Source organism: Phyllobates terribilis, unplaced genomic scaffold (genome assembly GCF_046119375.1).
Source record: "Phyllobates terribilis strain yellow unplaced genomic scaffold, ASM4611937v1 Scaffold_74__1_contigs__length_7073193, whole genome shotgun sequence".
Classification (NCBI taxonomy): Eukaryota; Metazoa; Chordata; class Amphibia; order Anura; family Dendrobatidae; genus Phyllobates; species Phyllobates terribilis.
This window is the reverse complement of record NW_027362834.1, coordinates 2,848,011-2,871,677: the sequence shown is the minus strand read 5'-3', so window position 1 is coordinate 2,871,677 and position 23,667 is coordinate 2,848,011. Positions and strand designations below refer to the sequence as shown.

Sequence of the window (23,667 nt, the reverse complement as noted above, 5' to 3'; positions counted from 1 at the left end):
CTTTTCAGAATTCTTGGGTGGCACCGTAGTCGGAAACCAATTCTGGTTATCGCTTCTCGGCCTTTTGGCTAAGATCAAGTGTAGTATCTGTTCTTATCAGTTTAATATCTGATACGTCCCCTATCTGGGGACCATATATTAAATGGATTTTTAGAACAGGGAGATGGAAAAAGAGCTTGCTCTGTCCACTCCACGCATTGACCTGGTATTGCAGTATCTCCAGGACCGGTGCACCCCTTCTTTAATGCAGTTTCTAAAATCAGAAAGAATTGAATTCAATGCTTTTTGTTCATTTTGCTTGTTTGTCGGATTTTGGGATGGACTCTTTGGCTTTGCTTTTCTTCTCCTCATTGGATTTTTCATGTTAAAAGTTGCAGAAGCCAGATGACAAGCTCATTTTGGTTCAACTTCAGCAACTGTGCATTGCATTGCCATGTAATGTAATGTAATGCAATGCTATCTATCTAGCTCTCCCTCTATACTTCCTTTTGGATAAACAGACATATTAGGCAAGCATTTTGGAGCTTTCACCTAAATAACTACAGGTGGTGAGATAAGCTGCACAATATAATTGACCTTTCAGTATATTGTTGCACACACACCATCTATTTAGCAAATGCCCTTGTTATCAACAGCAGCCTTTTAAACTCACCTGAGCTAACAGGTATGTGAGCTGGTTACTCTGCTGCGCTTAAAATTTCTTTTTTGGTTTGCTACAATGCCTTTTCTGAAACGTTGTCTCCCTCTGCTGGAACACTGACTTCTTTCATTTAATGCCTGCAGACTATAAAAGAGAAACCAACCCAAAAAGTTTGGTTGATTAGTCTGTGGCATTCTTTTAAACTGTTGCTTATGGCGGTCTCTGTGAGCTTCTCAGTGACATTCAGCCATCCAGGTATCCCGCCTGCAGTAGACGGAATGTGGCAATGGAACGCTGGCTGCGCGTGTCATAATAGGCTCTGAGCCTTTATATACCTGCGCACAGCAGCAGCCACCTTCAGTCTGCTGCTGGACAGCCAGCAGCAGCAGCAGCAGGAGAGGTAATTAATCAGCAACCCTCCTGCTAAGGGTAGACAGCTGCTCGTTCCACCCCCCCCCGCCTTAATTGGTTCTCCTCCCTTCCAACGGTGTTGAGGCGGGTGGGAACAGCCGGGGGTTGAGGGTACTGTGCTAAAAGAGGTGGAGTTATGCAGATCTAAAACGCGTGGATTGCAGCAGCAGCAAGCCGAAAAGTGCAGGCATGTGAGGGATCTAGAGGTTGACAGCATGTCTTCTTAACGGGAGTCCAGGTGGCCATCTCCACAAATGGACTTTTCAGAATCCTTGGTTGCACCGTAGTCGGAAACCAATTCTGGTTATCGCTTCTCGGCCTTTTGGCTAAGATCAAGTGTAGTATCTGTTCTTATCAGTTTAATATCTGATACGTCCCCTATCTGGGGACCATATATTAAATGGATTTTTAGAACAGGGAGATGGAAAAAGAGCTTGCTCTGTCCACTCCACGCATTGACCTGGTATTGCAGTATCTCCAGGACCGGTGCACCCCTTCTTTAATGCAGTTTCTAAAATCAGAAAGAATTGAATTCAATGCTTTTTGTTCATTTTGCTTGTTTGTCGGATTTTGGGATGGACTCTTTGGCTTTGCTTTTCTTCTCCTCATTGGATTTTTCATGTTAAAAGTTGCAGAAGCCAGATGACAAGCTCATTTTGGTTCAACTTCAGCAACTGTGCATTGCATTGCCATGTAATGTAATGTAATGCAATGCTATCTATCTAGCTCTCCCTCTATACTTCCTTTTGGATAAACAGACATATTAGGCAAGCATTTTGGAGCTTTCACCTAAATAACTACAGGTGGTGAGATAAGCTGCACAATATAATTGACCTTTCAGTATATTGTTGCACACACACCATCTATTTAGCAAATGCCCTTGTTATCAACAGCAGCCTTTTAAACTCACCTGAGCTAACAGGTGTGTGAGCTGGTTACTCTGCTGCGCTTAAAATTTCTTTTTTGGTTTGCTACAATGCCTTTTCTGAAACGTTGTCTCCCTCTGCTGGAACACTGACTTCTTTCATTTAATGCCTGCAGACTATAAAAGAGAAACCAACCCAAAAAGTTTGGTTGATTAGTCTGTGGCATTCTTTTAAACTGTTGCTTATGGCGGTCTATGTGAGCTTCTCAGTGACATTCAGCCATCCAGGTATCCCGCCTGCAGTAGACGGAATGTGGCAATGGAACGCTGGCTGCGCGTGTCATAATAGGCTCTGAGCCTTTATATACCTGCGCACAGCAGCAGCCACCTTCAGTCTGCTGCTGGACAGCCAGCAGCAGCAGCAGCAGGAGAGGTAATTAATCAGCAACCCTCCTGCTAAGGGTAGACAGCTGCTCGTTCCACCCCCCCCCCGCCTTAATTGGTTCTCCTCCCTTCCAACGGTGTTGAGGCGGGTGGGAACAGCCGGGGGTTGAGGGTACTGTGCTAAAAGAGGTGGAGTTATGCAGATCTAAAACGCGTGGATTGCAGCAGCAGCAAGCCGAAAAGTGCAGGCATGTGAGGGATCTAGAGGTTGACAGCATGTCTTCTTAACGGGAGTCCAGGTGGCCATCTCCACAAATGGACTTTTCAGAATCCTTGGGTGGCACCGTAGTCGGAAGCCAATTCTTGTTATCGCTTCTCGGCCTTTTGGCTAAGATCAAGTGTAGTATCTGTTCTTATCAGTTTAATATCTGATACGTCCCCTATCTGGGGACCATATATTAAATGGATTTTTAGAACAGGGAGATGGAAAAAGAGCTTGCTCTGTCCACTCCACGCATTGACCTGGTATTGCAGTATCTCCAGGACCGGTGCACCCCTTCTTTAATGCAGTTTCTAAAATCAGAAAGAATTGAATTCAATTCTTTTTGTTCATTTTGCTTGTTTGTCGGATTTTGGGATGGACTCTTTGGCTTTGCTTTTCTTCTCCTCATTGGATTTTTCATGTTAAAAGTTGCAGAAGCCAGATGACAAGCTCATTTTGGTTCAACTTCAGCAACTGTGCATTGCATTGCCATGTAATGTAATGTAATGCAATGCTATCTATCTAGCTCTCCCTCTATACTTCCTTTTGGATAAACAGACATATTAGGCAAGCATTTTGGAGCTTTCACCTAAATAACTACAGGTGGTGAGATAAGCTGCACAATATAATTGACCTTTCAGTATATTGTTGCACACACACCATCTATTTAGCAAATGCCCTTGTTATCAACAGCAGCCTTTTAAACTCACCTGAGCTAACAGGTATGTGAGCTGGTTACTCTGCTGCGCTTAAAATTTCTTTTTTGGTTTGCTACAATGCCTTTTCTGAAACGTTGTCTCCCTCTGCTGGAACACTGACTTCTTTCATTTAATGCCTGCAGACTATAAAAGAGAAACCAACCCAAAAAGTTTGGTTGATTAGTCTGTGGCATTCTTTTAAACTGTTGCTTATGGCGGTCTCTGTGAGCTTCTCAGTGACATTCAGCCATCCAGGTATCCCGCCTGCAGTAGACGGAATGTGGCAATGGAACGCTGGCTGCGCGTGTCATAATAGGCTCTGAGCCTTTATATACCTGCGCACAGCAGCAGCCACCTTCAGTCTGCTGCTGGACAGCCAGCAGCAGCAGCAGCAGGAGAGGTAATTAATCAGCAACCCTCCTGCTAAGGGTAGACAGCTGCTCGTTCCACCCCCCCCCGCCTTAATTGGTTCTCCTCCCTTCCAACGGTGTTGAGGCGGGTGGGAACAGCCGGGGGTTGAGGGTACTGTGCTAAAAGAGGTGGAGTTATGCAGATCTAAAACGCGTGGATTGCAGCAGCAGCAAGCCGAAAAGTGCAGGCATGTGAGGGATCTAGAGGTTGACAGCATGTCTTCTTAACGGGAGTCCAGGTGGCCATCTCCACAAATGGACTTTTCAGAATCCTTGGGTGGCACCGTAGTCGGAAACCAATTCTGGTTATCGCTTCTCGGCCTTTTGGCTAAGATCAAGTGTAGTATCTGTTCTTATCAGTTTAATATCTGATACGTCCCCTATCTGGGGACCATATATTAAATGGATTTTTAGAACAGGGAGATGGAAAAAAAGCTTGCTCTGTCCACTCCACGCATTGACCTGGTATTGCAGTATCTCCAGGACCGGTGCACCCCTTCTTTAATGCAGTTTCTAAAATCAGAAAGAATTGAATTCAATGCTTTTTGTTCATTTTGCTTGTTTGTCGGATTTTGGGATGGACTCTTTGGCTTTGCTTTTCTTCTCCTCATTGGATTTTTCATGTTAAAAGTTGCAGAAGCCAGATGACAAGCTCATTTTGGTTCAACTTCAGCAACTGTGCATTGCATTGCCATGTAATGTAATGTAATGCAATGCTATCTATCTAGCTCTCCCTCTATACTTCCTTTTGGATAAACAGACATATTAGGCAAGCATTTTGGAGCTTTCACTTAAATAACTACAGGTGGTGAGATAAGCTGCACAATATAATTGACCTTTCAGTATATTGTTGCACACACACCATCTATTTAGCAAATGCCCTTGTTATCAACAGCAGCCTTTTAAACTCACCTGAGCTAACAGGTATGTGAGCTGGTTACTCTGCTGCGCTTAAAATTTCTTTTTTGGTTTGCTACAATGCCTTTTCTGAAACGTTGTCTCCCTCTGCTGGAACACTGACTTCTTTCATTTAATGCCTGCAGACTATAAAAGAGAAACCAACCCAAAAAGTTTGGTTGATTAGTCTGTGGCATTCTTTTAAACTGTTGCTTATGGCGGTCTCTGTGAGCTTCTCAGTGACATTCAGCCATCCAGGTATCCCGCCTGCAGTAGACGGAATGTGGCAATGGAACGCTGGCTGCACGTGTCATAATAGGCTCTGAGCCTTTATATACCTGCGCACAGCAGCAGCCACCTTCAGTCTGCTGCTGGACAGCCAGCAGCAGCAGCAGCAGGAGAGGTAATTAATCAGCAACCCTCCTGCTAAGGGTAGACAGCTGCTCGTTCCACCCCCCCCCCCCGCCTTAATTGGTTCTCCTCCCTTCCAACGGTGTTGAGGCGGGTGGGAACAGCCGGGGGTTGAGGGTACTGTGCTAAAAGAGGTGGAGTTATGCAGATCTAAAACGCGTGGATTGCAGCAGCAGCAAGCCGAAAAGTGCAGGCATGTGAGGGATCTAGAGGTTGACAGCATGTCTTCTTAACGGGAGTCCAGGTGGCCATCTCCACAAATGGACTTTTCAGAATCCTTGGGTGGCACCGTAGTCGGAAACCAATTCTGGTTATCGCTTCTCGGCCTTTTGGCTAAGATCAAGTGTAGTATCTGTTCTTATCAGTTTAATATCTGATACGTCCCCTATCTGGGGACCATATATTAAATGGATTTTTAGAACAGGGAGATGGAAAAAGAGCTTGCTCTGTCCACTCCACGCATTGACCTGGTATTGCAGTATCTCCAGGACCGGTGCACCCCTTCTTTAATGCAGTTTCTAAAATCAGAAAGAATTGAATTCAATGCTTTTTGTTCATTTTGCTTGTTTGTCGGATTTTGGGATGGACTCTTTGGCTTTGCTTTTCTTCTCCTCATTGGATTTTTCATGTTAAAAGTTGCAGAAGCCAGATGACAAGCTCATTTTGGTTCAACTTCAGCAACTGTGCATTGCATTGCCATGTAATGTAATGTAATGCAATGCTATCTATCTAGCTCTCCCTCTATACTTCCTTTTGGATAAACAGACATATTAGGCAAGCATTTTGGAGCTTTCACCTAAATAACTACAGGTGGTGAGATAAGCTGCACAATATAATTGACCTTTCAGTATATTGTTGCACACACACCATCTATTTAGCAAATGCCCTTGTTATCAACAGCAGCCTTTTAAACTCACCTGAGCTAACAGGTATGTGAGCTGGTTACTCTGCTGCGCTTAAAATTTCTTTTTTGGTTTGCTACAATGCCTTTTCTGAAACGTTGTCTCCCTCTGCTGGAACACTGACTTCTTTCATTTAATGCCTGCAGACTATAAAAGAGAAACCAACCCAAAAAGTTTGGTTGATTAGTCTGTGGCATTCTTTTAAACTGTTGCTTATGGCGGTCTCTGTGAGCTTCTCAGTGACATTCAGCCATCCAGGTATCCCGCCTGCAGTAGACGGAATGTGGCAATGGAACGCTGGCTGCGCGTGTCATAATAGGCTCTGAGCCTTTATATACCTGCGCACAGCAGCAGCCACCTTCAGTCTGCTGCTGGACAGCCAGCAGCAGCAGCAGCAGGAGAGGTAATTAATCAGCAACCCTCCTGCTAAGGGTAGACAGCTGCTCGTTCCACCCCCCCCCCCCGCCTTAATTGGTTCTCCTCCCTTCCAACGGTGTTGAGGCGGGTGGAAACAGCCGGGGGTTGAGGGTACTGTGCTAAAAGAGGTGGAGTTATGCAGATCTAAAACGCGTGGATTGCAGCAGCAGCAAGCCGAAAAGTGCAGGCATGTGAGGGATCTAGAGGTTGACAGCATGTCTTCTTAACGGGAGTCCAGGTGGCCATCTCCACAAATGGACTTTTCAGAATCCTTGGGTGGCACCGTAGTCGGAAACCAATTCTGGTTATCGCTTCTCGGCCTTTTGGCTAAGATCAAGTGTAGTATCTGTTCTTATCAGTTTAATATCTGATACGTCCCCTATCTGGGGACCATATATTAAATCAATTTTTAGAACAGGGAGATGGAAAAAGAGCTTGCTCTGTCCACTCCACGCATTGACCTGGTATTGCAGTATCTCCAGGACCGGTGCACCCCTTCTTTAATGCAGTTTCTAAAATCAGAAAGAATTGAATTCAATGCTTTTTGTTCATTTTGCTTGTTTGTCGGATTTTGGGATGGACTCTTTGGCTTTGCTTTTCTTCTCCTCATTGGATTTTTCATGTTAAAAGTTGCAGAAGCCAGATGACAAGCTCATTTTGGTTCAACTTCAGCAACTGTGCATTGCATTGGCATGTAATGTAATGTAATGCAATGCTATCTATCTAGCTCTCCCTCTATACTTCCTTTTGGATAAACAGACATATTAGGCAAGCATTTTGGAGCTTTCACCTAAATAACTACAGGTGGTGAGATAAGCTGCACAATATAATTGACCTTTCAGTATATTGTTGCACACACACCATCTATTTAGCAAATGCCCTTGTTATCAACAGCAGCCTTTTAAACTCACCTGAGCTAACAGGTATGTGAGCTGGTTACTCTGCTGCGCTTAAAATTTCTTTTTTGGTTTGCTACAATGCCTTTTCTGAAACGTTGTCTCCCTCTGCTGGAACACTGACTTCTTTCATTTAATGCCTGCAGACTATAAAAGAGAAACCAACCCAAAAAGTTTGGTTGATTAGTCTGTGGCATTCTTTTAAACTGTTGCTTATGGCGGTCTCTGTGAGCTTCTCAGTGACATTCAGCCATCCAGGTATCCCGCCTGCAGTAGACGGAATGTGACAATGGAACGCTGGCTGCGCGTGTCATAATAGGCTCTGAGCCTTTATATACCTGCGCACAGCAGCAGCCACCTTCAGTCTGCTGCTGGACAGCCAGCAGCAGCAGCAGCAGGAGAGGTAATTAATCAGCAACCCTCCTGCTAAGGGTAGACAGCTGCTCGTTCCACCCCCCCCCCGCCTTAATTGGTTCTCCTCCCTTCCAACGGTGTTGAGGCGGGTGGGAACAGCCGGGGGTTGAGGGTACTGTGCTAAAAGAGGTGGAGTTATGCAGATCTAAAACGCGTGGATTGCAGCAGCAGCAAGCCGAAAAGTGCAGGCATGTGAGGGATCTAGAGGTTGACAGCATGTCTTCTTAACGGGAGTCCAGGTGGCCATCTCCACAAATGGACTTTTCAGAATCCTTGGGTGGCACCGTAGTCGGAAACCAATTCTGGTTATCGCTTCTCGGCCTTTTGGCTAAGATCAAGTGTAGTATCTGTTCTTATCAGTTTAATATCTGATACGTCCCCTATCTGGGGACCATATATTAAATGGATTTTTAGAACAGGGAGATGGAAAAAGAGCTTGCTCTGTCCACTCCACACATTGACCTGGTATTGCAGTATCTCCAGGACCGGTGCACCCCTTCTTTAATGCAGTTTCTAAAATCAGAAAGAATTGAATTCAATGCTTTTTGTTCATTTTGCTTGTTTGTCGGATTTTGGGATGGACTCTTTGGCTTTGCTTTTCTTCTCCTCATTGGATTTTTCATGTTAAAAGTTGCAGAAGCCAGATGACAAGCTCATTTTGGTTCAACTTCAGCAACTGTGCATTGCATTGCCATGTAATGTAATGTAATGCAATGCTATCTATCTAGCTCTCCCTCTATACTTCCTTTTGGATAAACAGACATATTAGGCAAGCATTTTGGAGCTTTCACCTAAATAACTACAGGTGGTGAGATAAGCTGCACAATATAATTGACCTTTCAGTATATTGTTGCACACACACCATCTATTTAGCAAATGCCCTTGTTATCAACAGCAGCCTTTTAAACTCACCTGAGCTAACAGGTATGTGAGCTGGTTACTCTGCTGCGCTTAAAATTTCTTTTTTGGTTTGCTACAATGCCTTTTCTGAAACGTTGTCTCCCTCTGCTGGAACACTGACTTCTTTCATTTAATGCCTGCAGACTATAAAAGAGAAACCAACCCAAAAAGTTTGGTTGATTAGTCTGTGGCATTCTTTTAAACTGTTGCTTATGGCGGTCTCTGTGAGCTTCTCAGTGACATTCAGCCATCCAGGTATCCCGCCTGCAGTAGACGGAATGTGGCAATGGAACGCTGGCTGCGCGTGTCATAATAGGCTCTGAGCCTTTATATACCTGCGCACAGCAGCAGCCACCTTCAGTCTGCTGCTGGACAGCCAGCAGCAGCAGCAGCAGGAGAGGTAATTAATCAGCAACCCTCCTGCTAAGGGTAAACAGCTGCTCGTTCCACCCCCCCCCGCCTTAATTGGTTCTCCTCCCTTCCAACGGTGTTGAGGCGGGTGGGAACAGCCGGGGGTTGAGGGTACTGTGCTAAAAGAGGTGGAGTTATGCAGATCTAAAACGCGTGGATTGCAGCAGCAGCAAGCCGAAAAGTGCAGGCATGTGAGGGATCTAGAGGTTGACAGCATGTCTTCTTAACGGGAGTCCAGGTGGCCATCTCCACAAATGGACTTTTCAGAATCCTTGGGTGGCACCGTAGTCGGAAACCAATTCTGGTTATCGCTTCTCGGCCTTTTGGCTAAGATCAAGTGTAGTATCTTTCGAAAAGGCGGTTTTGGATGTTGGCCGCCCTAGTAGATTGATACATTATGCACACTGGGGTTTAGGCGCTTGTTAGTACGCCAGGTGGCTAATATAGTCATCTGGTGGAAAGCATGGCCCCCCAGGATCGACGCCATTGGGCCGGGGAAGATCGAAAGCCCGAAGTGTGAATTGCCCCAGGAGTGGTGACCCTGGGGTGCCTCAACTCACTGGGATTGGGAACCCCACTTGAGTTTATGGCACATTTGCACTAGCACTTCAATATTTCTTTCTTCACACACACCCTTATTCCGGGCCTTCTGGCCTTAGGATGGGGAATTTTTCAATTCCCGGTCGAAGGTCCGGGCAGTATTATACTGTGAAACCTTCACTATTTATTTAATTTTTTTGTCACTGTGTGTCCACTTTTTCACGTGTGTCCACGTCCTTACTAGGATTTTGTCGGGATGCGGTTCCCTTACGGGTTCCTCTCTTGGCAGGTCTAGGGGGGGAGTGTGTGGCCATCAGGTTCCGCTCCCCCCTGAACCCCCCTGGCTCTCCTCTTTCGGGAGGAGAGCGTTGTTGGCTCCCCTCTTCCGGGAGGGGAGCACAGTCTTTGGCTCCCAGTGCCTTGCTCGGGTGAGAACTCGGGCAGGTGCTGGGGGTAAGATTGGGTCGCCTCTGGCTCCGGCTGGAGGTGGCTATCTGTCCCTGTTCCTCGCTGTGGCCTTCTGGCTCGGAGGGACGGGGAATGGTTTGGGGGACCCTTCTCCTTTTGGAGAGGGTTTCAAGAAGACCAGCATCCTAGTGCACTTTTTTTGTGGCACTTGTCACTTTTTTAAGCGCACTCGGGTTTTGTACACGAATTCGGGCTTTCGATAAAAAAAAAAAAAAAAAAAAAAAAAAAAAAAATCTGTTCTTATCAGTTTAATATCTGATACGTCCCCTATCTGGGGACCATATATTAAATGGATTTTTAGAACAGGGAGATGGAAAAAGAGCTTGCTCTGTCCACTCCACGCATTGACCTGGTATTGCAGTATCTCCAGGACCGGTGCACCCCTTCTTTAATGCAGTTTCTAAAATCAGAAAGAATTGAATTCAATGCTTTTTGTTCATTTTGCTTGTTTGTCGGATTTTGGGATGGACTCTTTGGCTTTGCTTTTCTTCTCCTCATTGGATTTTTCATGTTAAAAGTTGCAGAAGCCAGATGACAAGCTCATTTTGGTTCAACTTCAGCAACTGTGCATTGCATTGCCATGTAATGTAATGTAATGCAATGCTATCTATCTAGCTCTCCCTCTATACTTCCTTTTGGATAAACAGACATATTAGGCAAGCATTTTGGAGCTTTCACCTAAATAACTACAGGTGGTGAGATAAGCTGCACAATATAATTGACCTTTCAGTATATTGTTGCACACACACCATCTATTTAGCAAATGCCCTTGTTATCAACAGCAGCCTTTTAAACTCACCTGAGCTAACAGGTATGTGAGCTGGTTACTCTGCTGCGCTTAAAATTTCTTTTTTGGTTTGCTACAATGCCTTTTCTGAAACGTTGTCTCCCTCTGCTGGAACACTGACTTCTTTCATTTAATGCCTGCAGACTATAAAAGAGAAACCAACCCAAAAAGTTTGGTTGATTAGTCTGTGGCATTCTTTTAAACTGTTGCTTGTGGCGGTCTCTGTGAGCTTCTCAGTGACATTCAGCCATCCAGGTATCCCGCCTGCAGTAGACGGAATGTGGCAATGGAACGCTGGCTGCGCGTGTCATAATAGGCTCTGAGCCTTTATATACCTGCGCACAGCAGCAGCCACCTTCAGTCTGCTGCTGGACAGCCAGCAGCAGCAGCAGCAGGAGAGGTAATTAATCAGCAACCCTCCTGCTAAGGGTAGACAGCTGCTCGTTCCACCCCCCCCCCGCCTTAATTGGTTCTCCTCCCTTCCAACGGTGTTGAGGCGGGTGGGAACAGCCGGGGGTTGAGGGTACTGTGCTAAAAGAGGTGGAGTTATGCAGATCTAAAACGCGTGGATTGCAGCAGCAGCAAGCCGAAAAGTGCAGGCATGTGAGGGATCTAGAGGTTGACAGCATGTCTTCTTAACGGGAGTCCAGGTGGCCATCTCCACAAATGGACTTTTCAGAATCCTTGGGTGGCACCGTAGTCGGAAACCAATTCTGGTTATCGCTTCTCGGCCTTTTGGCTAAGATCAAGTGTAGTATCTGTTCTTATCAGTTTAATATCTGATACGTCCCCTATCTGGGGACCATATATTAAATGGATTTTTAGAACAGGGAGATGGAAAAAGAGCTTGCTCTGTCCACTCCACGCATTGACCTGGTATTGCAGTATCTCCAGGACCGGTGCACCCCTTCTTTAATGCAGTTTCTAAAATCAGAAAGAATTGAATTCAATGCTTTTTGTTCATTTTGCTTGTTTGTCGGATTTTGGGATGGACTCTTTGGCTTTGCTTTTCTTCTCCTCATTGGATTTTTCATGTTAAAAGTTGCAGAAGCCAGATGACAAGCTCATTTTGGTTCAACTTCAGCAACTGTGCATTGCATTGCCATGTAATGTAATGTAATGCAATGCTATCTATCTAGCTCTCCCTCTATACTTCCTTTTGGATAAACAGACATATTAGGCAAGCATTTTGGAGCTTTCACCTAAATAACTACAGGTGGTGAGATAAGCTGCACAATATAATTGACCTTTCAGTATATTGTTGCACACACACCATCTATTTAGCAAATGCCCTTGTTATCAACAGCAGCCTTTTAAACTCACCTGAGCTAACAGGTATGTGAGCTGGTTACTCTGCTGCGCTTAAAATTTCTTTTTTGGTTTGGTACAATGCCTTTTCTGAAACGTTGTCTCCCTCTGCTGGAACACTGACTTCTTTCATTTAATGCCTGCAGACTATAAAAGAGAAACCAACCCAAAAAGTTTGGTTGATTAGTCTGTGGCATTCTTTTAAACTGTTGCTTATGGCGGTCTCTGTGAGCTTCTCAGTGACATTCAGCCATCCAGGTATCCCGCCTGCAGTAGACGGAATGTGGCAATGGAACGCTGGCTGCGCGTGTCATAATAGGCTCTGAGCCTTTATATACCTGCGCACAGCAGCAGCCACCTTCAGTCTGCTGCTGGACAGCCAGCAGCAGCAGCAGCAGGAGAGGTAATTAATCAGCAACCCTCCTGCTAAGGGTAGACAGCTGCTCGTTCCACCCCCCCCCCCGCCTTAATTGGTTCTCCTCCCTTCCAACGGTGTTGAGGCGGGTGGGAACAGCCGGGGGTTGAGGGTACTGTGCTAAAAGAGGTGGAGTTATGCAGATCTAAAACGCGTGGATTGCAGCAGCAGCAAGCCGAAAAGTGCAGGCATGTGAGGGATCTAGAGGTTGACAGCATGTCTTCTTAACGGGAGTCCAGGTGGCCATCTCCACAAATGGACTTTTCAGAATCCTTGGGTGGCACCGTAGTCGGAAACCAATTCTGGTTATCGCTTCTCGGCCTTTTGGCTAAGATCAAGTGTAGTATCTTTTGAAAAGGCAGTTTTGTCCTTGGGCTGCCCTAGTAAATTGATGCATATTACACACTGGTTTGGTTCACTTGTTAGTACGCCAGGTGGCTCATAGAGTTATCTGATGGAAAACATGGCCCTCCAGGATCGAAGTCACTAGGCTGGGTAAGTGTGAGGGCTTTGGAGCAATGTGCCCCAGGAGTAGGCGCCCTGGTGGGAGTCCAAGCTTACTGGGACTGGGAACCCCAGAAAGACTTGGCTTCGTAGCACGCCGCACCTTTGCCAATCATACTTTCTGAGCAACCCCCCCCTATTCCTGGCCTCCGGGCTAGGAAGGGGAATTTTTATAAACCCGGTCGGAGGTCCGGTCAGCTTTGGGCTGAGAAACCAACACAGGCTCCAGCTCCACTAGGGTGGCAGCCTAGATGGAAGCTGGGAGCACGAAAACGGCTCTTCTCCGGCTTCGGCTAGGGAGAGCATCGGAGATCCCTGACCCTCGCTGTGGCCTTCTGGCTCGGAGGGATGGGGATGGTTTATTGGGGACCCTCTCCTCCGGGAAGGGTCCACATGAATCCTCGCCTCGTGCGCTGTTTTGGTGTGACTTCGGTCACATTTTTCAGTGCCTTGGATGCAGCTTCAATCAAAAAAATCTGTTCTTATCAGTTTAATATCTGATACGTCCCCTATCTGGGGACCATATATTAAATGGATTTTTAGAACAGGGAGATGGAAAAAGAGCTTGCTCTGTCCACTCCACGCATTGACCTGGTATTGCAGTATCTCCAGGACCGGTGCACCCCTTCTTTAATGCAGTTTCTAAAATCAGAAAGAATTGAATTCAATGCTTTTTGTTCATTTTGCTTGTTTGTCGGATTTTGGGATGGACTCTTTGGCTTTGCTTTTCTTCTCCTCATTGGATTTTTCATGTTAAAAGTTGCAGAAGCCAGATGACAAGCTCATTTTGGTTCAACTTCAGCAACTGTGCATTGCATTGCCATGTAATGTAATGTAATGCAATGCTATCTATCTAGCTCTCCCTCTATACTTCCTTTTGGATAAACAGACATATTAGGCAAGCATTTTGGAGCTTTCACCTAAATAACTACAGGTGGTGAGATAAGCTGCACAATATAATTGACCTTTCAGTATATTGTTGCACACACACCATCTATTTAGCAAATGCCCTTGTTATCAACAGCAGCCTTTTAAACTCACCTGAGCTAACAGGTATGTGAGCTGGTTACTCTGCTGCGCTTAAAATTTCTTTTTTGGTTTGCTACAATGCCTTTTCTAAAACGTTGTCTCCCTCTGCTGGAACACTGACTTCTTTCATTTAATGCCTGCAGACTATAAAAGAGAAACCAACCCAAAAAGTTTGGTTGATTAGTCTGTGGCATTCTTTTAAACTGTTGCTTATGGCGGTCTCTGTGAGCTTCTCAGTGACATTCAGCCATCCAGGTATCCCGCCTGCAGTAGACAGAATGTGGCAATGGAACGCTGGCTGCGCGTGTCATAATAGGCTCTGAGCCTTTATATACCTGCGCACAGCAGCAGCCACCTTCAGTCTGCTGCTGTACAGCCAGCAGCAGCAGCAGGAGAGGTAATTAATCAGCAACCCTCCTGCTAAGGGTAGACAGCTGCTCGTTCCACCCCCCCCCCCGCCTTAATTGGTTCTCCTCCCTTCCAACGGTGTTGAGGCGGGTGGGAACAGCCGGGGGTTGAGGGTACTGTGCTAAAAGAGGTGGAGTTATGCAGATCTAAAACGCGTGGATTGCAGCAGCAGCAAGCCGAAAAGTGCAGGCATGTGAGGGATCTAGAGGTTGACAGCATGTCTTCTTAACGGGAGTCCAGGTGGCCATCTCCACAAATGGACTTTTCAGAATCCTTGGGTGGCACCGTAGTCGGAAACCAATTCTGGTTATCGCTTCTCGGCCTTTTGGCTAAGATCAAGTGTAGTATCTGTTCTTAACAGTTTAATATCTGATACGTCCCCTATCTGGGGACCATATATTAAATGGATTTTTAGAACAGGGAGATGGAAAAAGAGCTTGCTCTGTCCACTCCACGCATTGACCTGGTATTGCAGTATCTCCAGGACCGGTGCACCCCTTCTTTAATGCAGTTTCTAAAATCAGAAAGAATTGAATTCAATGCTTTTTGTTCATTTTGCTTGTTTGTCGGATTTTGGGATGGACTCTTTGGCTTTGCTTTTCTTCTCCTCATTGGATTTTTCATGTTAAAAGTTGCAGAAGCCAGATGACAAGCTCATTTTGGTTCAACTTCAGCAACTGTGCATTGCATTGCCATGTAATGTAATGTAATGCAATGCTATCTATCTAGCTCTCCCTCTATACTTCCTTTTGGATAAACAGACATATTAGGCAAGCATTTTGGAGCTTTCACCTAAATAACTACAGGTGGTGAGATAAGCTGCACAATATAATTGACCTTTCAGTATATTGTTGCACACACACCATCTATTTAGCAAATGCCCTTGTTATCAACAGCAGCCTTTTAAACTCACCTGAGCTAACAGGTATGTGAGCTGGTTACTCTGCTGCGCTTAAAATTTCTTTTTTGGTTTGCTACAATGCCTTTTCTGAAACGTTGTCTCCCTCTGCTGGAACACTGACTTCTTTCATTTAATGCCTGCAGACTATAAAAGAGAAACCAACCCAAAAAGTTTGGTTGATTAGTCTGTGGCATTCTTTTAAACTGTTGCTTATGGCGGTCTCTGTGAGCTTCTCAGTGACATTCAGCCATCCAGGTATCCCGCCTGCAGTAGACGGAATGTGGCAATGGAACGCTGGCTGCGCGTGTCATAATAGGCTCTGAGCCTTTATATACCTGCGCACAGCAGCAGCCACCTTCAGTCTGCTGCTGGACAGCCAGCAGCAGCAGCAGCAGGAGAGGTAATTAATCAGCAACCCTCCTGCTAAGGGTAGACAGCTGCTCGTTCCACCCCCCCCCCGCCTTAATTGGTTCTCCTCCCTTCCAACGGTGTTGAGGCGGGTGGGAACAGCCGGGGGTTGAGGGTACTGTGCTAAAAGAGGTGGAGTTATGCAGATCTAAAACGCGTGGATTGCAGCAGCAGCAAGCCGAAAAGTGCAGGCATGTGAGGGATCTAGAGGTTGACAGCATGTCTTCTTAACGGGAGTCCAGGTGGCCATCTCCACAAATGGACTTTTCAGAATCCTTGGGTGGCACCGTAGTCGGAAACCAATTCTGGTTATCGCTTCTCGGCCTTTTGGCTAAGATCAAGTGTAGTATCTGTTCTTATCAGTTTAATATCTGATACGTCCCCTATCTGGGGACCATATATTAAATGGATTTTTAGAACAGGGAGATGGAAAAAGAGCTTGCTCTGTCCACTCCACGCATTGACCTGGTATTGCAGTATCTCCAGGACCGGTGCACCCCTTCTTTAATGCAGTTTCTAAAATCAGAAAGAATTGAATTCAATGCTTTTTGTTCATTTTGCTTGTTTGTCGGATTTTGGGATGGACTCTTTGGCTTTGCTTTTCTTCTCCTCATTGGATTTTTCATGTTAAAAGTTGCAGAAGCCAGATGACAAGCTCATTTTGGTTCAACTTCAGCAACTGTGCATTGCATTGCCATGTAATGTAATGTAATGCAATGCTATCTATCTAGCTCTCCCTCTATACTTCCTTTTGGATAAACAGACATATTAGGCAAGCATTTTGGAGCTTTCACCTAAATAACTACAGGTGGTGAGATAAGCTGCACAATATAATTGACCTTTCAGTATATTGTTGCACACACACCATCTATTTAGCAAATGCCCTTGTTATCAACAGCAGCCTTTTAAACTCACCTGAGCTAACAGGTATGTGAGCTGGTTACTCTGCTGCGCTTAAAATTTCTTTTTTGGTTTGCTACAATGCCTTTTCTGAAACGTTGTCTCCCTCTGCTGGAACACTGACTTCTTTCATTTAATGCCTGCAGACTATAAAAGAGAAACCAACCCAAAAAGTTTGGTTGATTAGTCTGTGGCATTCTTTTAAACTGTTGCTTATGGCGGTCTCTGTGAGCTTCTCAGTGACATTCAGCCATCCAGGTATCCCGCCTGCAGTAGACGGAATGTGGCAATGGAACGCTGGCTGCGCGTGTCATAATAGGCTCTGAGCCTTTATATACCTGCGCACAGCAGCAGCCACCTTCAGTCTGCTGCTGGACAGCCAGCAGCAGCAGCAGCAGGAGAGGTAATTAATCAGCAACCCTCCTGCTAAGGGTAGACAGCTGCTCGTTCCACCCCCCCCCCGCCTTAATTGGTTCTCCTCCCTTCCAACGGTGTTGAGGCGGGTGGGAACAGCCGGGGGTTGAGGGTACTGTGCTAAAAGAGGTGGAGTTATGCAGATCTAAAACGCGTGGATTGCAGCAGCAGCAAGCCGAAAAGTGCAGGCATGTGAGGGATCTAGAGGTTGACAGCATGTCTTCTTAACGGGAGTCCAGGTGGCCATCTCCACAAATGGACTTTTCAGAATCCTTGGGTGGCACCGTAGTCGGAAACCAATTCTGGTTATCGCTTCTCGGCCTTTTGGCTAAGATCAAGTGTAGTATCTGTTCTTATCAGTTTAATATCTGATACGTCCCCTATCTGGGGACCATATATTAAATGGATTTTTAGAACAGGGAGATGGAAAAAGAGCTTGCTCTGTCCACTCCACGCATTGACCTGGTATTGCAGTATCTCCAGGACCGGTGCACCCCTTCTTTAATGCAGTTTCTAAAATCAGAAAGAATTGAATTCAATGCTTTTTGTTCATTTTGCTTGTTTGTCGGATTTTGGGATGGACTCTTTGGCTTTGCTTTTCTTCTCCTCATTGGATTTTTCATGTTAAAAGTTGCAGAAGCCAGATGACAAGCTCATTTTGGTTCAACTTCAGCAACTGTGCATTGCATTGCCATGTAATGTAATGTAATGCAATGCTATCTATCTAGCTCTCCCTCTATACTTCCTTTTGGATAAACAGACATATTAGGCAAGCATTTTGGAGCTTTCACCTAAATAACTACAGGTGGTGAGATAAGCTGCACAATATAATTGACCTTTCAGTATATTGTTGCACACACACCATCTATTTAGCAAATGCCCTTGTTATCAACAGCAGCCTTTTAAACTCACCTGAGCTAACAGGTATGTGAGCTGGTTACTCTGCTGCGCTTAAAATTTCTTTTTTGGTTTGCTACAATGCCTTTTCTGAAACGTTGTCTCCCTCTGCTGGAACACTGACTTCTTTCATTTAATGCCTGCAGACTATAAAAGAGAAACCAACCCAAAAAGTTTGGTTGATTAGTCTGTGGCATTCTTTTAAACTGTTGCTTATGGCGGTCTCTGTGAGCTTCTCAGTGACATTCAGCCATCCAGGTATCCCGCCTGCAGTAGACGGAATGTGGCAATGGAACGCTGGCTGCGCGTGTCATAATAGGCTCTGAGCCTTTATATACCTGCGCACAGCAGCAGCCACCTTCAGTCTGCTGCTGGACAGCCAGCAGCAGCAGCAGCAGGAGAGGTAATTAATCAGCAACCCTCCTGCTAAGGGTAGACAGCTGCTCGTTCCACCCCCCCCCCCGCCTTAATTGGTTCTCCTCCCTTCCAAAGGTGTTGAGGCGGGTGGGAACAGCCGGGGGTTGAGGGTACTGTGCTAAAAGAGGTGGAGTTATGCAGATCTAAAACGCGTGGATTGCAGCAGCAGCAAGCCGAAAAGTGCAGGCATGTGAGGGATCTAGAGGTTGACAGCATGTCTTCTTAACGGGAGTCCAGGTGGCCATCTCCACAAATGGACTTTTCAGAATCCTTGGGTGGCACCGTAGTCGGAAACCAATTCTGGTTATCGCTTCTCGGCCTTTTGGCTAAGATCAAGTGTAGTATCTGTTCTTATCAGTTTAATATCTGATACGTCCCCTATCTGGGGACCATATATTAAATGGATTTTTAGAACAGGGAGATGGAAAAAGAGCTTGCTCTGTCCACTCCACGCATTGACCTGGTATTGCAGTATCTCCAGGACCGGTGCACCCCTTCTTTAATGCAGTTTCTAAAATCAGAAAGAATTGAATTCAATGCTTTTTGTTTATTTTGCTTGTTTGTCGGATTTTGGGATGGACTCTTTGGCTTTGCTTTTCTTCTCCTCATTGGATTTTTCATGTTAAAAGTTGCAGAAGCCAGATGACAAGCTCATTTTGGTTCAACTTCAGCAACTGTGCATTGCATTGCCATGTAATGTAATGTAATGCAATGCTATCTATCTAGCTCTCCCTCTATACTTCCTTTTGGATAAACAGACATATTAGGCAAGCATTTTGGAGCTTTCACCTAAATAACTACAGGTGGTGAGATAAGCTGCACAATATAATTGACCTTTCAGTATATTGTTGCACACACACCATCTATTTAGCAAATGCCCTTGTTATCAACAGCAGCCTTTTAAACTCACCTGAGCTAACAGGTATGTGAGCTGGTTACTCTGCTGCGCTTAAAATTTCTTTTTTGGTTTGCTACAATGCCTTTTCTGAAACGTTGTCTCCCTCTGCTGGAACACTGACTTCTTTCATTTAATGCCTGCAGACTATAAAAGAGAAACCAACCCAAAAAGTTTGGTTGATTAGTCTGTGGCATTCTTTTAAACTGTTGCTTATGGCGGTCTCTGTGAGCTTCTCAGTGACATTCAGCCATCCAGGTATCCCGCCTGCAGTAGACGGAATGTGGCAATGGAACGCTGGCTGCGCGTGTCATAATAGGCTCTGAGCCTTTATATACCTGCGCACAGCAGCAGCCACCTTCAGTCTGCTGCTGGACAGCCAGCAGCAGCAGCAGCAGGAGAGGTAATTAATCAGCAACCCTCCTGCTAAGGGTAGACAGCTGCTCGTTCCACCCCCCCCCCGCCTTAATTGGTTCTCCTCCCTTCCAACGGTGTTGAGGCGGGTGGGAACAGCCGGGGGTTGAGGGTACTGTGCTAAAAGAGGTGGAGTTATGCAGATCTAAAACGCGTGGATTGCAGCAGCAGCAAGCCGAAAAGTGCAGGCATGTGAGGGATCTAGAGGTTGACAGCATGTCTTCTTAACGGGAGTCCAGGTGGCCATCTCCACAAATGGACTTTTCAGAATCCTTGGGTGGCACCGTAGTCGGAAACCAATTCTGGTTATCGCTTCTCGGCCTTTTGGCTAAGATCAAGTGTAGTATCTGTTCTTATCAGTTTAATATCTGATACGTCCCCTATCTGGGGACCATATATTAAATGGATTTTTAGAACAGGGAGATGGAAAAAGAGCTTGCTCTGTCCACTCCACGCATTGACCTGGTATTGCAGTATCTCCAGGACCGGTGCACCCCTTCTTTAATGCAGTTTCTAAAATCAGAAAGAATTGAATTCAATGCTTTTTGTTCATTTTGCTTGTTTGTCGGATTTTGGGATGGACTCTTTGGCTTTGCTTTTCTTCTCCTCATTGGATTTTTCATGTTAAAAGTTGCAGAAGCCAGATGACAAGCTCATTTTGGTTCAACTTCAGCAACTGTGCATTGCATTGCCATGTAATGTAATGTAATGCAATGCTATCTATCTAGCTCTCCCTCTATACTTCCTTTTGGATAAACAGACATATTAGGCAAGCATTTTGGAGCTTTCACCTAAATAACTACAGGTGGTGAGATAAGCTGCACAATATAATTGACCTTTCAGTATATTGTTGCACACACACCATCTATTTAGCAAATGCCCTTGTTATCAACAGCAGCCTTTTAAACTCACCTGAGCTAACAGGTAATTGAGCTGGTTACTCTGCTGCGCTTAAAATTTCTTTTTTGGTTTGCTACAATGCCTTTTCTGAAACGTTGTCTCCCTCTGCTGGAACACTGACTTCTTTCATTTAATGCCTGCAGACTATAAAAGAGAAACCAACCCAAAAAGTTTGGTTGATTAGTCTGTGGCATTCTTTTAAACTGTTGCTTATGGCGGTCTCTGTGAGCTTCTCAGTGACATTCAGCCATCCAGGTATCCCGCCTGCAGTAGACGGAATGTGGCAATGGAACGCTGGCTGCGCGTGTCATAATAGGCTCTGAGCCTTTATATACCTGCGCACAGCAGCAGCCACCTTCAGTCTGCTGCTGGACAGCCAGCAGCAGCAGCAGCAGGAGAGGTAATTAATCAGCAACCCTCCTGCTAAGGGTAGACAGCTGCTCGTTCCACCCCCCCCGCCTTAATTGGTTCTCCTCCCTTCCAACGGTGTTGAGGCGGGTGGGAACAGCCGGGGGTTGAGGGTACTGTGCTAAAAGAGGTGGAGTTATGCAGATCTAAAACGCGTGGATTGCAGCAGCAGCAAGCCGAAAAGTGCAGGCATGTGAGGGATCTAGAGGTTGACAGCATGTCTTCTTAACGGGAGTCCAGGTGGCCATCTCCACAAATGGACTTTTCAGAATCCTTGGGTGGCACCGTAGTCGGAAACCAATTCTGGTTATCGCTTCTCGGCCTTTTGGCTAAGATCAAGTGTAGTATCTGTTCTTATCAGTTTAATATCTGATACGTCCCCTATCTGGGGACCATATATTAAATGGATTTTTAGAACAGGGAGATGGAAAAAGAGCTTGCTCTGTCCACTCCACGCATTGACCTGGTATTGCAGTATCTCCAGGACCGGTGCACCCCTTCTTTAATGCAGTTTCTAAAATCAGAAAGAATTGAATTCAATGCTTTTTGTTCATTTTGCTTGTTTGTCGGATTTTGGGATGGACTCTTTGGCTTTGCTTTTCTTCTCCTCATTGGATTTTTCATGTTAAAAGTTGCAGAAGCCAGATGACAAGCTCATTTTGGTTCAACTTCAGCAACTGTGCATTGCATTGCCATGTAATGTAATGTAATGCAATGCTATCTATCTAGCTCTCCCTCTATACTTCCTTTTGGATAAACAGACATATTAGGCAAGCATTTTGGAGCTTTCACCTAAATAACTACAGGTGGTGAGATAAGCTGCACAATATAATTGACCTTTCAGTATATTGTTGCACACACACCATCTATTTAGCAAATGCCCTTGTTATCAACAGCAGCCTTTTAAACTCACCTGAGCTAACAGGTATGTGAGCTGGTTACTCTGCTGCGCTTAAAATTTCTTTTTTGGTTTGCTACAATGCCTTTTCTGAAACGTTGTCTCCCTCTGCTGGAACACTGACTTCTTTCATTTAATGCCTGCAGACTATAAAAGAGAAACCAACCCAAAAAGTTTGGTTGATTAGTCTGTGGCATTCTTTTAAACTGTTGCTTATGGCGGTCTCTGTGAGCTTCTCAGTGACATTCAGCCATCCAGGTATCCCGCCTGCAGTAGACGGAATGTGGCAATGGAACGCTGGCTGCGCGTGTCATAATAGGCTCTGAGCCTTTATATACCTGCGCACAGCAGCAGCCACCTTCAGTCTGCTGCTGGACAGCCAGCAGCAGCAGCAGCAGGAGAGGTAATTAATCAGCAACCCTCCTGCTAAGGGTAGACAGCTGCTCGTTCCACCCCCCCCCCGCCTTAATTGGTTCTCCTCCCTTCCAACGGTGTTGAGGCGGGTGGGAACAGCCGGGGGTTGAGGGTACTGTGCTAAAAGAGGTGGAGTTATGCAGATCTAAAACGCGTGGATTGCAGCAGCAGCAAGCCGAAAAGTGCAGGCATGTGAGGGATCTAGAGGTTGACAGCATGTCTTCTTAACGGGAGTCCAGGTGGCCATCTCCACAAATGGACTTTTCAGAATCCTTGGGTGGCACCGTAGTCGGAAACCAATTCTGGTTATCGCTTCTCGGCCTTTTGGCTAAGATCAAGTGTAGTATCTGTTCTTATCAGTTTAATATCTGATACGTCCCCTATCTGGGGACCATATATTAAATGGATTTTTAGAACAGGGAGATGGAAAAAGAGCTTGCTCTGTCCACTCCACGCATTGACCTGGTATTGCAGTATCTCCAGGACCGGTGCACCCCTTCTTTAATGCAGTTTCTAAAATCAGAAAGAATTGAATTCAATGCTTTTTGTTCATTTTGCTTGTTTGTCGGATTTTGGGATGGACTCTTTGGCTTTGCTTTTCTTCTCCTCATTGGATTTTTCATGTTAAAAGTTGCAGAAGCCAGATGACAAGCTCATTTTGGTTCAACTTCAGCAACTGTGCATTGCATTGCCATGTAATGTAATGTAATGCAATGCTATCTATCTAGCTCTCCCTCTATACTTCCTTTTGGATAAACAGACATATTAGGCAAGCATTTTGGAGCTTTCACCTAAATAACTACAGGTGGTGAGATAAGCTGCACAATATAATTGACCTTTCAGTATATTGTTGCACACACACCATCTATTTAGCAAATGCCCTTGTTATCAACAGCAGCCTTTTAAACTCACCTGAGCTAACAGGTATGTGAGCTGGTTACTCTGCTGCGCTTAAAATTTCTTTTTTGGTTTGCTACAATGCCTTTTCTGAAACGTTGTCTCCCTCTGCTGGAACACTGACTTCTTTCATTTAATGCCTGCAGACTATAAAAGAGAAACCAACCCAAAAAGTTTGGTTGATTAGTCTGTGGCATTCTTTTAAACTGTTGCTTATGGCGGTCTCTGTGAGCTTCTCAGTGACATTCAGCCATCCAGGTATCCCGCCTGCAGTAGACGGAATGTGGCAATGGAACGCTGGCTGCGCGTGTCATAATAGGCTCTGAGCCTTTATATACCTGCGCACAGCAGCAGCCACCTTCAGTCTGCTGCTGGACAGCCAGCAGCAGCAGCAGCAGGAGAGGTAATTAATCAGCAACCCTCCTGCTAAGGGTAGACAGCTGCTCGTTCCACCCCCCCCCCCGCCTTAATTGGTTCTCCTCCCTTCCAAAGGTGTTGAGGCGGGTGGGAACAGCCGGGGGTTGAGG

General features: G+C 45.5%; 17 non-coding genes and 2 pseudogenes across 17 annotated transcripts; all 19 read left to right on the top strand.

Annotated features, from left to right (window-relative positions):
- The first annotated feature begins 48 nt into the window (after positions 1-48).
- Positions 49-239, top strand: LOC141195094 (U2 spliceosomal RNA). Its single transcript, XR_012267701.1, has one exon. It is a non-coding gene; the product is annotated as a U2 spliceosomal RNA (small nuclear RNA).
- Positions 240-1,357: 1,118 nt separating this feature from the next.
- Positions 1,358-1,548, top strand: LOC141195093 (U2 spliceosomal RNA). Its single transcript, XR_012267700.1, has one exon. It is a non-coding gene; the product is annotated as a U2 spliceosomal RNA (small nuclear RNA).
- A 1,120-nt stretch (positions 1,549-2,668) lies between these two features.
- LOC141195092 (U2 spliceosomal RNA) lies at positions 2,669-2,859 on the top strand. The gene has a single exon (XR_012267699.1). It is a non-coding gene; the product is annotated as a U2 spliceosomal RNA (small nuclear RNA).
- Positions 2,860-3,978: 1,119 nt separating this feature from the next.
- On the top strand, positions 3,979-4,169 carry LOC141195988 (U2 spliceosomal RNA). Its single transcript, XR_012268557.1, has one exon. It is a non-coding gene; the product is annotated as a U2 spliceosomal RNA (small nuclear RNA).
- Positions 4,170-5,291: 1,122 nt separating this feature from the next.
- LOC141195091 (U2 spliceosomal RNA) lies at positions 5,292-5,482 on the top strand. Its single transcript, XR_012267698.1, has one exon. It is a non-coding gene; the product is annotated as a U2 spliceosomal RNA (small nuclear RNA).
- Positions 5,483-6,604: 1,122 nt separating this feature from the next.
- Positions 6,605-6,795, top strand: LOC141196781 (U2 spliceosomal RNA). Its single transcript, XR_012269177.1, has one exon. It is a non-coding gene; the product is annotated as a U2 spliceosomal RNA (small nuclear RNA).
- A 1,120-nt stretch (positions 6,796-7,915) lies between these two features.
- On the top strand, positions 7,916-8,106 carry LOC141195955 (U2 spliceosomal RNA). The gene has a single exon (XR_012268526.1). It is a non-coding gene; the product is annotated as a U2 spliceosomal RNA (small nuclear RNA).
- Positions 8,107-9,225: 1,119 nt separating this feature from the next.
- Positions 9,226-9,317, top strand: LOC141196518 (U2 spliceosomal RNA; annotated as a pseudogene).
- Positions 9,318-10,113: 796 nt separating this feature from the next.
- LOC141196395 (U2 spliceosomal RNA) lies at positions 10,114-10,312 on the top strand. Its single transcript, XR_012268925.1, has one exon. It is a non-coding gene; the product is annotated as a U2 spliceosomal RNA (small nuclear RNA).
- A 1,120-nt stretch (positions 10,313-11,432) lies between these two features.
- LOC141195090 (U2 spliceosomal RNA) lies at positions 11,433-11,623 on the top strand. Its single transcript, XR_012267697.1, has one exon. It is a non-coding gene; the product is annotated as a U2 spliceosomal RNA (small nuclear RNA).
- A 1,121-nt stretch (positions 11,624-12,744) lies between these two features.
- LOC141196491 (U2 spliceosomal RNA) lies at positions 12,745-12,860 on the top strand (annotated as a pseudogene).
- A 525-nt stretch (positions 12,861-13,385) lies between these two features.
- Positions 13,386-13,568, top strand: LOC141196229 (U2 spliceosomal RNA). The gene has a single exon (XR_012268793.1). It is a non-coding gene; the product is annotated as a U2 spliceosomal RNA (small nuclear RNA).
- A 1,118-nt stretch (positions 13,569-14,686) lies between these two features.
- Positions 14,687-14,877, top strand: LOC141196131 (U2 spliceosomal RNA). The gene has a single exon (XR_012268697.1). It is a non-coding gene; the product is annotated as a U2 spliceosomal RNA (small nuclear RNA).
- Positions 14,878-15,997: 1,120 nt separating this feature from the next.
- LOC141195089 (U2 spliceosomal RNA) lies at positions 15,998-16,188 on the top strand. Its single transcript, XR_012267696.1, has one exon. It is a non-coding gene; the product is annotated as a U2 spliceosomal RNA (small nuclear RNA).
- Positions 16,189-17,308: 1,120 nt separating this feature from the next.
- On the top strand, positions 17,309-17,499 carry LOC141195087 (U2 spliceosomal RNA). Its single transcript, XR_012267694.1, has one exon. It is a non-coding gene; the product is annotated as a U2 spliceosomal RNA (small nuclear RNA).
- A 1,121-nt stretch (positions 17,500-18,620) lies between these two features.
- LOC141195086 (U2 spliceosomal RNA) lies at positions 18,621-18,811 on the top strand. Its single transcript, XR_012267693.1, has one exon. It is a non-coding gene; the product is annotated as a U2 spliceosomal RNA (small nuclear RNA).
- Positions 18,812-19,931: 1,120 nt separating this feature from the next.
- LOC141195085 (U2 spliceosomal RNA) lies at positions 19,932-20,122 on the top strand. Its single transcript, XR_012267692.1, has one exon. It is a non-coding gene; the product is annotated as a U2 spliceosomal RNA (small nuclear RNA).
- A 1,118-nt stretch (positions 20,123-21,240) lies between these two features.
- On the top strand, positions 21,241-21,431 carry LOC141195084 (U2 spliceosomal RNA). Its single transcript, XR_012267691.1, has one exon. It is a non-coding gene; the product is annotated as a U2 spliceosomal RNA (small nuclear RNA).
- Positions 21,432-22,551: 1,120 nt separating this feature from the next.
- LOC141195083 (U2 spliceosomal RNA) lies at positions 22,552-22,742 on the top strand. Its single transcript, XR_012267690.1, has one exon. It is a non-coding gene; the product is annotated as a U2 spliceosomal RNA (small nuclear RNA).
- The last annotated feature ends 925 nt before the right edge of the window (positions 22,743-23,667 follow it).